This window comes from Akebia trifoliata, unplaced genomic scaffold (assembly GCF_017979445.1).
Source record: "Akebia trifoliata isolate Shusen 1 unplaced genomic scaffold, ASM1797944v1 Contig01061, whole genome shotgun sequence".
Classification (NCBI taxonomy): domain Eukaryota; kingdom Viridiplantae; phylum Streptophyta; class Magnoliopsida; order Ranunculales; family Lardizabalaceae; genus Akebia; species Akebia trifoliata.
Window position 1 is genome coordinate 2,994 of NW_028237456.1, and position 10,002 is coordinate 12,995.

The 10,002-nt window shown below is 35.9% G+C and overlaps 2 long non-coding RNA genes across 2 annotated transcripts; both read left to right on the plus strand.

The window, feature by feature from the left end:
• Positions 1–2,480: 2,480 nt before the first annotated feature.
• Positions 2,481–3,594, plus strand: LOC147380721 (uncharacterized). Its single transcript, XR_015175164.1, has 3 exons — positions 2,481–2,702; positions 3,135–3,245; positions 3,487–3,594. It is a non-coding gene; the product is annotated as an uncharacterized LOC147380721 (long non-coding RNA).
• Positions 3,595–3,810: 216 nt separating this feature from the next.
• Positions 3,811–6,405, plus strand: LOC147380722 (uncharacterized). Its single transcript, XR_015175163.1, has 3 exons — positions 3,811–3,866; positions 5,866–5,946; positions 6,147–6,405. It is a non-coding gene; the product is annotated as an uncharacterized LOC147380722 (long non-coding RNA).
• Positions 6,406–10,002: the final 3,597 nt, after the last annotated feature.

Consider the following 10,002-nt stretch of genomic DNA (forward strand, 5'->3'; position numbering starts at 1 on the left):
ACAAGCTCAAGGGAAAGAAGAGAAACGAAGTTGGCAGTAGGAAGTCGGGACCTGAACATAGAAAAAACACCACAAGGACCAAACAATGAGATATCCAACAAAAATAACGGAGTCGCATACCTAAAATAATTACTGACAACAAAATGTGTTTTTGCAACGAGATACCAAGAGAAAACCTAGACAGAGTGAATGGGCTAGCAACTTCTTTAACCTTCAAGGCTCCCGTGTTACTATTCTCTCCAATCCCGTTGCTTGGGGTTTCAGCAACTGTCGAGCTAACTGGGTGTCGCCAAAGGTCATTTCGTAATCTATCCCATATTCTCTGTACAGGAACTAGATGGTATTGGTACTGTCCCTCTATGCCTTTCTTCTGTCTAGCCCCTACTGTTTGTCCCAAGTCGATACCTCCCGAACCTCTGTCAAACGTCTGTTTCACTACATTTTAACTCAGAATTCTGCGAGAATTCAAACAGGTATTCGAAACCTCTGTGCTATCATAAACTAAATCCCCACAGCTAGTCTTATTTTGGCGTTGAACTGCCCATCCACATCTTCCTCACCAGCAACCATACCACCTTGCGCGAGAAGACCTGTTGAGGAAGCACTCAAACCACGACCATCCTCTGATGATACATATCACTACAAGAATCTGACTGAGCGTCTCTAAGAGCTAAATGGAAACAACTCTCAGTGTGCTTATCCTTATCCAAATCCCCTTTGCTGAACAAATCCTGCCCAGTCCCTATATTCTCACGGGATTTGGAGTGTTGTTGACATCAAAACTTACCCACGGGACTTGGGATATACTGCTGTATATCCCAAGGTGGAGTGTCTTGGTTTTGGACAGATAGAGAGAGCCAACGTTAGTTTCTTACCAGTGTCATTTTCTGTGCTCATGGGTTTGTTGGAGGCAAAAAATCCCAATATCCCAATACCAAGAATGAGTGCATTTAGGCATTTAGCGAAATCAGTGGAGATCAAGAAATGCAAGATGGTCATTTGTTGAAGGTGATTTCAACTCCAAATATCCTTTCAAATGTAGTTTTCTCATTTTTACTAACAATAAAACATTAAAACTTTTTTTTTTTTGTTTTTTTTTTTTAAACTGGGAAGATTTGATGCCATTTTCCTATTTTTTCTTTGGTTAAAATAATGGGGAAAAGGGATTTATTTCTTTGCTTATGACTTTCCCTTTATGTTTTCTATTTGTATCTTTTGCAACATTAATTCCAATTCCATCAAAGAGTAGTAAATATCAATTTGCAATGAAAAATGAACTAAAAAGAAAAAAAAAGTAGTTTTGAAATATTGATTAGATCTATAACTTTGATTTGGTGTAAAAGCTCTAGACCAAGATTAGAGGTTGAAGGCTGAGGGCAGGAATTGTTAACCTTAGATTAGAGGTTTTAGTTGATCTCTTGAGAAGTCCTTGTGTTGCACCATTCCCTCAGGGCTTAGACCCATAGATCAGTTGGTTTGAGACCTTGCAGAGCAACTTTGAGGTCGTGGGTCAAGCCTGGCTTACCGCCCATTAAAAAAAATGTTTCAGTCTATGAGGGGAAAATCAAAGTTTTTTTGTGTGTGTGTGTGTGCGCGCAAGAGGTGGAATGCTAATCTCATGAAGACTGAAATTATTGTATGTTGACGAACCAATGATATGTTGCCACATGTATTGAAAAAAGCAAGCGTGATTGGTTGGTGAAGAGAATTTTTTTCAATGGTTAGGAGTTTCAATTTTAATTGCTTTTGACAACATACTATTGGTTCATTTTTATTTCATTCTGGATCATATGCACCCATGGGTTACGGTGGACGATTGAAACACCTCAATACATGCCACGTTAACCACAATCCAAGGAAATTTGAAAATGATATATTTTAGGCATTAATTCCTTAGATTATGGCTTACGTGCCATGTGTTGATCTGGACTCTTAAACAGTTGAAAGGCTTGGATTAGAATTGGTATTAAAAACAAGAGTAAGGGTATTTACAATAGAGTTGCAATAAACTCACTTGAAATTAATTCGTTGATGTTGCATGTGCAAAGAACCATAAATCTTTGAGTCCAATCAGCCTTTGTTAGTAAGGATTTCACCCTTGGGCTAAACTTGTGGCATCCAAAACCATGATCCGATGATGTGGAGGACAAAATTCTATGAACTTTGAAAAAAAAAACAATAATAATAAATTCGCCGTTGAATTTTAATTTTATATTTTGGAGTTTGGTAGCTGTCCATTTTCAAAACCTTAGATCAAGTCCAAAGAAAAAGAAAATTTCTTTATGAATTTTTTTTTTATCCGAGTTTTTCGATGGAATCTAGAGGGCTGTGGTAATCTATTTGAGCAAAACTGTTAGTAAGGCTTAAGATCTTACTATATTAGTAAGGAAAGTGTTTTTCTAGATTGTTTTTCTTCGAGATACACAAGCAAAAATTTCCGTGCACGCATCCAAGTCAGTGAGTGAATTCGAGTGGCTTTTTTCTAGTTTAATCTTTACAATAGAGCCGTTCTACATTGATTTCCTAAAACACGACATTGATGTGGTGGTTTGCACAGAGCCATAGATGCTTCAAAGTCGTGTTGGAGTGACCTCAAGATTGTACCTCACAAGATTGCAGTTAGTGTAAGCGAAATAGAAGCACTCTACGAGCTATTCAAGAAGATCAGCAGTGCTGTAATTGATGACAGTCTAATCAATAAGGTAGATATATTTCTTACTTTATTTATTTACTTTTTTTTTTTTTTGAAAGGTCAACAGGGTTAAGGCAGACCCAGACCAGCTCCAACTTTAGGAAAGGAAAACCCTTACGATCTTGATCAATGATAGAATCGAGTTTCAAGAGAGAACGCCACTATCTATTTCAGAACATTTCATGGAGTCATGGAGTCTTGGGAGGAAGCAAGATAATCCACCGTTGGTTTGCTTCCCTGAAAACATAGATATATTCTTACTTTAGATCATTTTGTTTGCATGGTAGGGTGGTAATAGCTTTTTAGTTGACCTTTTTATGAGATGCTATTTTTTTAACAGATTGGAAAAAAAAAAAATTGAGGAGATATTTCTTTCCTCCTATGGTTTTGTTCGACTCATTTTATGCGCTGACTGATGGTACTTCAATTATTAATCTTACAGGAAGAGTTCCAATTGGCCACAAAAAGGAAAGCTTATTTGCAGATCGGGTTTTTTCTGCCACGCCAAAGCTTTCCCTTTGTTTCATTTTATTGGAAGTCCCACTTCATTTAGGTAATTATTTTATAGGCTCTCATTATCCATTTTTTAATTTTTTCTATTATTACAATTTTTTTTTCTTTTCTGATAAATATTCTTATATAGCCAGATGTTGACATATACCAGTTTTTTTGTTCCAAAAATAATCACACACTTGCATACATATAGTTAACTTGTCAATCTTTACTCGACAAGGTTAAAAAATTTATGATACTCTTCTCATGATGAATGTTTGCCCTTGGTTCAAATTTTCCAGGTATTTGACTTGTTTGATACAAAACACAATGGAATATTAGGGTTTGAAGAGTTTGCTCGTGCTCTTCCGTCTTTCTCCCCAACGCTCCAATTGATGATAAGATTGAGTGTAAGTAGTAGATTTTTCTTTTTCAAAAAAAATAAAATCTCTATCTTGGGATTTTTTTTAATGGGAGTTCATGCGCAAAGGAATATGGTTATGAATTTCCTGGAACTTTAGTATATGACTGTATTGAAGCTTCTTCTTCCTTTCTTCGTTTTATCGGTTGGATTGCAGCTTATTTTTGCGACCCTCGTTACACTAATGTCAAACTTTATTCATTGCAGTTTCTTTTCCAACTATATGATCTGAAGCAACAAGGATTCATTGAGAGACAAGAGGTAACTATTGTATTTTGAATAAATCAACCACAAGCATTTGAATTGTGGTGGAAAAAAAATGTTAATTTTAAAATATGCTGACCTAAGGTTTTAGTTGAATTTGAAATTTAACCACCTGAACCAACTTGCAAATGTTACTAGGTTAACTTATTTTATATGTTGTGCATGTCTTGACCACTTTGGTTACTAAGTATGGTGATCGACTGTTTGAATGCCTATGTTTCATTATTTAGGACAAGAAATTGTACATCATGTATGTAAGTATAGATTATTATTCTTTTTTTGTTTTATTTTTTTGACAAAAAAATGAATGTCTTATTTGTTTTCTTTATGCTATTAGACAATATTAATTGAAATGTTGGTCCTCAACTATTAAATTTGACTACATTAAAGGTCTTTGTTGTTACCAGCTATTTTAGGCCTTTCTAGATGGCCCTAACACAAGTTACAAAATCCCAATACTCTGAGAAAGTCCAAGTAGTTCTTTATACATCCTAGGATATTTTTATTAATTTTGATTGTATCTTGGAAAAAAATGTGCAATGACACCTACAGCCATCTTGGTCAATGCCACTTCAGTTTTGTTATTTTCTCTAGAGTAATGCCAATATGTGCTTGCTGTCTAGCTTTTATTTCACTCTTCCTTATTGCCAATGGCGTTTCCGTTTAGGGTTTAAAGTGATCAACATATACAAGTTGGTAATTGCTAATTTGAGAAATGTTTCTCTGTGTGATGGTTTGTGTGAAGATTGTAACAGAGTTGATTACTCATTTAGCACTGAAAGCACTTATTGGATTCTAAAAAGCTGTTAGATTCTAAAATGCTGATTTTTCTTACAAAGATTGCATTATGTCACATTTCTTTGTTTGCTTCTAATCCAATATTCCATGATGTTCTTATTGGCAATGCCATATCCTTTTTCCTCCTTATCAATACATGTAAGCTGTTAATTGCAAATTTAAGGAATATTAGTCATTGATTGTACTTTGTAATACTTTTGTACTTATTCTGCATCTGAAATCACATCCTGGATTTAAAAATGAGGTTAGATTTTATATATCACATACCTTTGTTTTGCTATCAATCTAATGTTCAAACCATGGAAAGATCTGTGGCTTTTTGATACTGATGTAACTTGGTGTTTGGGAACTTACTCCAGCAAAACACTCATATGGCATATTTTGTAAAGTCAAGACTATTTTTGCTGTTGTTACCTTATTGAAGATGAGGACATATCATTTTGTATCTTATGAATGCCTATGAGTTGGCTGACTTATTAGCAAGCATGGTGTGATAGGAACGGTAGATTGGAAGCTGGATTTTTATGTGGGTTTCTACTCCTTTTCTGTGTTTTATTCGAGGTTTTTTTTTTTTTTTTCAACTCTGAAGACAACTGAATTTTGATCTTAAAAAACTGAAGAGTATTGTGTTTTCCTTGTGATAGAGTTTGTCTTAGTAGGTCATCTCAGTTTCATCCTTGAGGAAGAAGATCTTAAGACTAAAACTATTCCAGTACTAAATTCTACATTATCGTCATCAAAGCCTTATCCCAGACTATGTATCAAAACAACCAAACCGAAAATAGAGTAAATGTTCAGACATTGTTCTTGTTTACATAAAAGAATTGCCTAGTCACTTCTAACCTTTGATGTAACTAAATATTTACCATACTCCACTTTGTTTACAGTAGTTGAGATATAAATACCGATGTTAAAGAAGTTTTTATCATTAGTTGCTGGTATTATGGTTTGTTTTTTTCTCTCTCTGGTGGTGGATTTCTTTTTTGTTTTGTTTTGTTTGGTTTCATTTCTCTATTTTCTTGGAAGGTAGAGAGGTGGTGATGGATTGAATGTTCCTTTGAGCTTAGTTCTAGACATTTAGTGTTTGAATGGTACATGATTATTATTATTTTTCTGGTGATCGTGAATTTGCTAAACTGGGTGTTTATTTTTTTTATCTCCTATAATATGGGTTATCCTAATTGACTTCTCTGTGAAGGTGAAACAAATGGTAGTGGCTACACTTGCTAAATTTGGGATGAATCTTTCGGATGATGTGATAGAAAGTATTATTGATAAGGTGCCTCCTTAATTTGATAATGATTAATTTTCATTTTTGTTTTGGTTTTCTGTTAATATGCATTTTCTTGATTTTCTCAAATCAACCTTTTTAGTTGTGCATCTTTTCTGGAGTTCCATGTTATATTATGTTGTTCTTATTTGTGTATTCTGTTCTACCGTTCTCTATCTTACCTTTTTTTTTTTTTTTCGATAACGAAGGGTATCCGGGCCAGCTTGCGCGCACCAGACTAGTCCCTACGCCCCGCACTCAGGCTATACCCCACTACGTGGAGCGGTGCGTGGCCACCAAGGTGTTTTATGGGTAGTGGGATTTGAACTTGAGACCATAGAAAGAGCAGATTCCTTGGCCCCAAGTTACTACCATTCAGCCACCCCCTTGGTGGTTCTGTCTTACCTTTTTGAAGTCTAAATGAACTCTGGAAACGATCTAGAATATTTATTTAAATGGAGCATATACCTAAGCTACTGTTTATAGTTTCTCCTATTTCAAGTATTAATTAGGTTATGGTATTTGTTTTCTGCTTTTTATCTTTATTTGTCAAATTAAGCATATGATCACCTCCGAAATTTCTCCAGTATAGAGCTTATGGTGCTTTAGTATATGTTATTGATCTTTTGTATAATGGAAGTCGACGTAATTAAGGTTGGATCAACAGACAAGAATGCAAGAGTCAGCCCAAAGCAAAAGCTTTGCTTTAGATAAATCAACTGCATAAATAGGGAGTTTTTCAAAGCAATATTCAATTCTCAGCTTCATTAGCATCTTTATAATCTGAAAATCTGTGATGATGCCTACATTTAAGTGGAGAAAGCTCTGAGGTCGGGCAGAATTATATATTTATTTTTTGTTTTGATTCACAAAAGCTTCTTCGTGCAGCACCTCAAAGTCGACTTCAAAGAAGAGCTATTTTGAATTTTAATTTGGAGTTCCATAAGCCTATAAAGTACAAGTGAATATCAACAAGCGGGTTTTTCATTTTATTTATTTATTTTTTTTTGCGTAAAAGCTCTAAAAATCAAAAAGCCCAAAATGAAAGCTCAAACAAACAGGTTGGTACTTAGGAAGGTTCAAATCTTACTAATGGATTATTAAATTGGCAATTCAACATCATAGCCTTCTAGATTTCATGGAAAAATTCATATTCAAGAGAATAAAAAATATTTTTTTTTTTTTTTTTTAAGAGAGTTTGATTGAAGGTGTTAAAAATAGATGTCTATCAAACTCTCAAATTTAAAACTAATACTTCATTGGTGAAAATCAATCGTTTTCCTTTTTCCAATCTTTTCTTTTAAAGTTCTTAGAATTTTGTCCTTTATAATCTTGTGGCATCATATCATGTTTTTGGATGCCTAGCATTGATGTAGTTAGGATCCACTCCAATTTTAAGGTAACTCTACCTTGTGAAGTTTGTCACCCACCAAACCTTAATTTATCAGGTTTGTTACCCAGAAAACGTTGGAGTGGGGATCCTGATCATAGTATTCAAATTGATGGATTAATTTATTACTTAACATACCTTGAAGTAAAACCTAAGCACATCAATTTGTAGAATTGAAAAACATGATACGATGACAGATACTTACAAAGGAAAAAATTCTTAGAAATTGGAAGAGTTAAAAAATTAAATAAAAAGATAATTAATTTTCATTGTTGAATTTTAATTTTAATTTTGTGAATTAGGCCTTTGAGTTGTTTTCTTTTGAATCATAGTCTTTTCATGAAATCTAAAAGTTTGTGGTGTTGCAGGGGCGGAGCCAGGATTTTGTATTCGTGGGGGCAAATTACAAATAGAAAAATTTTCTGATTTTCTATGGGGGCAAAGTAGTAGAATGTTAAAATTTTGTGGGGGTAAATTACAAATAAAAAAATTTTCAAAACTTTTGTGGAGGCAAAGCAGTAGAATGTTAAAAAAAAATTTAAAATTATTAATACCTCCCTATGAATTTTAGAAATTCTTGTGGGGGCAATTGCCCCCACTGCCCCCACTGTAAATCCGCCCCTGTGGTGTTGGATGCATGTGAGCCCTTGTAATCTTACTAAGCTAGTCATGCTAGTTTAATTCATAAAGTAAGATTTGTTCGGTAAGAATGCTGATAAAGTAAAGAGTTTTTTAAATAAAATTGCAACAGTAGGTATAGGTCTGATATGGATGTATTTTGGGCAGAGAAGAAGGAGAACAGAATTGTGTTAGGAAGAATAAGGATTCTGGAAAATTAACATGCTTTATTCCATACTTTTGACTACTTAAATAGCCTTAACTCCTAACAAAAATACAACTACTAAGCTGGAAAATAGGACTACTATCACTTAGGCTGAAAATCAGCACAACCTGAGCTTATTCTGCTAACAACTTAACAACTTAACAAACTTGACCTTTTGCTAACAGCTTAACAACAAACTTGACTAAATCCTACTTGACTAGATCTTCTCCACATCTGCACTTCCAGTTGGCACACATCTGCACTTCTAGTCTAGTTGGCATGTTATTCATTGTAGCACATATCATTTCCCCCCCACTTAAGAATCCTTGTCCACAAGGATGAAATCAGGGTATGTTTTGGTAAAGCGCCATTCATTTTCCCACGTTGCATCTTCCACTGATGCACCTGCCCATTTGACCAAAATTTCAGATTTGGGACGGTATTTTCCCTTTTGGATCACACGTCGATTGAGGATAGCTTCTGGCTGTGGAAGGATGGTTGAAGATTCCGTGACTGGTGGAAGTTGAGGAAGATAGGAAGACTCCGGTGCTAGTAGTCCCAAATGCTTCCGTAACTGACTCACATGGAAAACATTATGAATTTGGGAGCCAGGAGGCAAAGCCAATTTATAAGCCACCGAACCTATTTTTTCCAAGATCTGATATGGACCAAAGAAACGTGGGGCTAGCTTCATGGAACCTCGAGAAGACACAGAAGTCTGTCGATATGGCTGTAATTTTAAATATACATAATCTCCAACATCAAAGGAGACCTCACGCCGATGTTGATCTGCTTGGCATTTCATACGTTCTCGAGCTAACATAAGGTTGTGACGCAGCTCACGTAAAATGGTATCGCGGTCACGTAGGTATTCATCTACTGCTTGGACGCAGGAAGTACCTGGTATATAAGCGAGTAGACTTGGAGGTGGGATGCCATAGACAGCCTCGAAGGGTGTCATCTTGGTAGAGGAGTGAAAGGATGTATTGTAGCTATACTCAGCCCATGGAATCCACTCTAACCATTTCCGTGGCTGGTTCCCTGCAAAACATCGCAGATATTGCTCCAAGGAGCGATTGACAACTTCAGTTTGTCCGTCGGTTTGTGGGTGGTAACTCGAACTCATACACAATTTGGTCCCTTGCAGTTGAAATAGTGTTCGCCAAAAGGAGCTGATGAACACCTTGTCTCGGTCACTAACAATTGACGTCGGAATGCCGTGGAGGCGAACCACGTTGACAACAAATGCCTTTGCTACCGTGACGGCGGTAAATGGGTGTTTCAAGGCCACGAAGTGAGCATATTTTGTCAAGCGATCCACGATGACCATGATGACAGTATACCCATTAGAAGATGGTAATCCTTCAATAAAGTCCATCGAAACATCTGTCCATATTCGAGAAGGAATTGCAAGTGGCTGAAGTAACCCCGCTGGCCTCATACAGTCGGTTTTGTACCTCTGGCAGGTATCACATTGACTCAAAAAATCCTTCACTGTCTGGCGCATATTAGGCCAAAAGAAACTTTGTTTGATGCGAGATAGAGTTTTATGAAACCCAAAATGCCCACCAATTGGTGAAGAATGGCAGTCCTCAAGTATCTTTGAAATCAATGTTGAGGTGGGGCCCAAAAATACTTTGTCTCCTTTGAACCATACCCCATCTCTTTGAAGCAGATGGTGATGTAAACGTGAGGGACTATTTTTTACCAAGTCCTTATAATATGAATCGTGTTGGACTTCTTGTTGAAGAATTGGCCACCAATCTGCATGTGGTATAGAAATGGATAAAAACTGAAACTCAACTACACGTGACAAGGAATCCGCACCTTGGTTTTCAGGCCCTTTTTTATA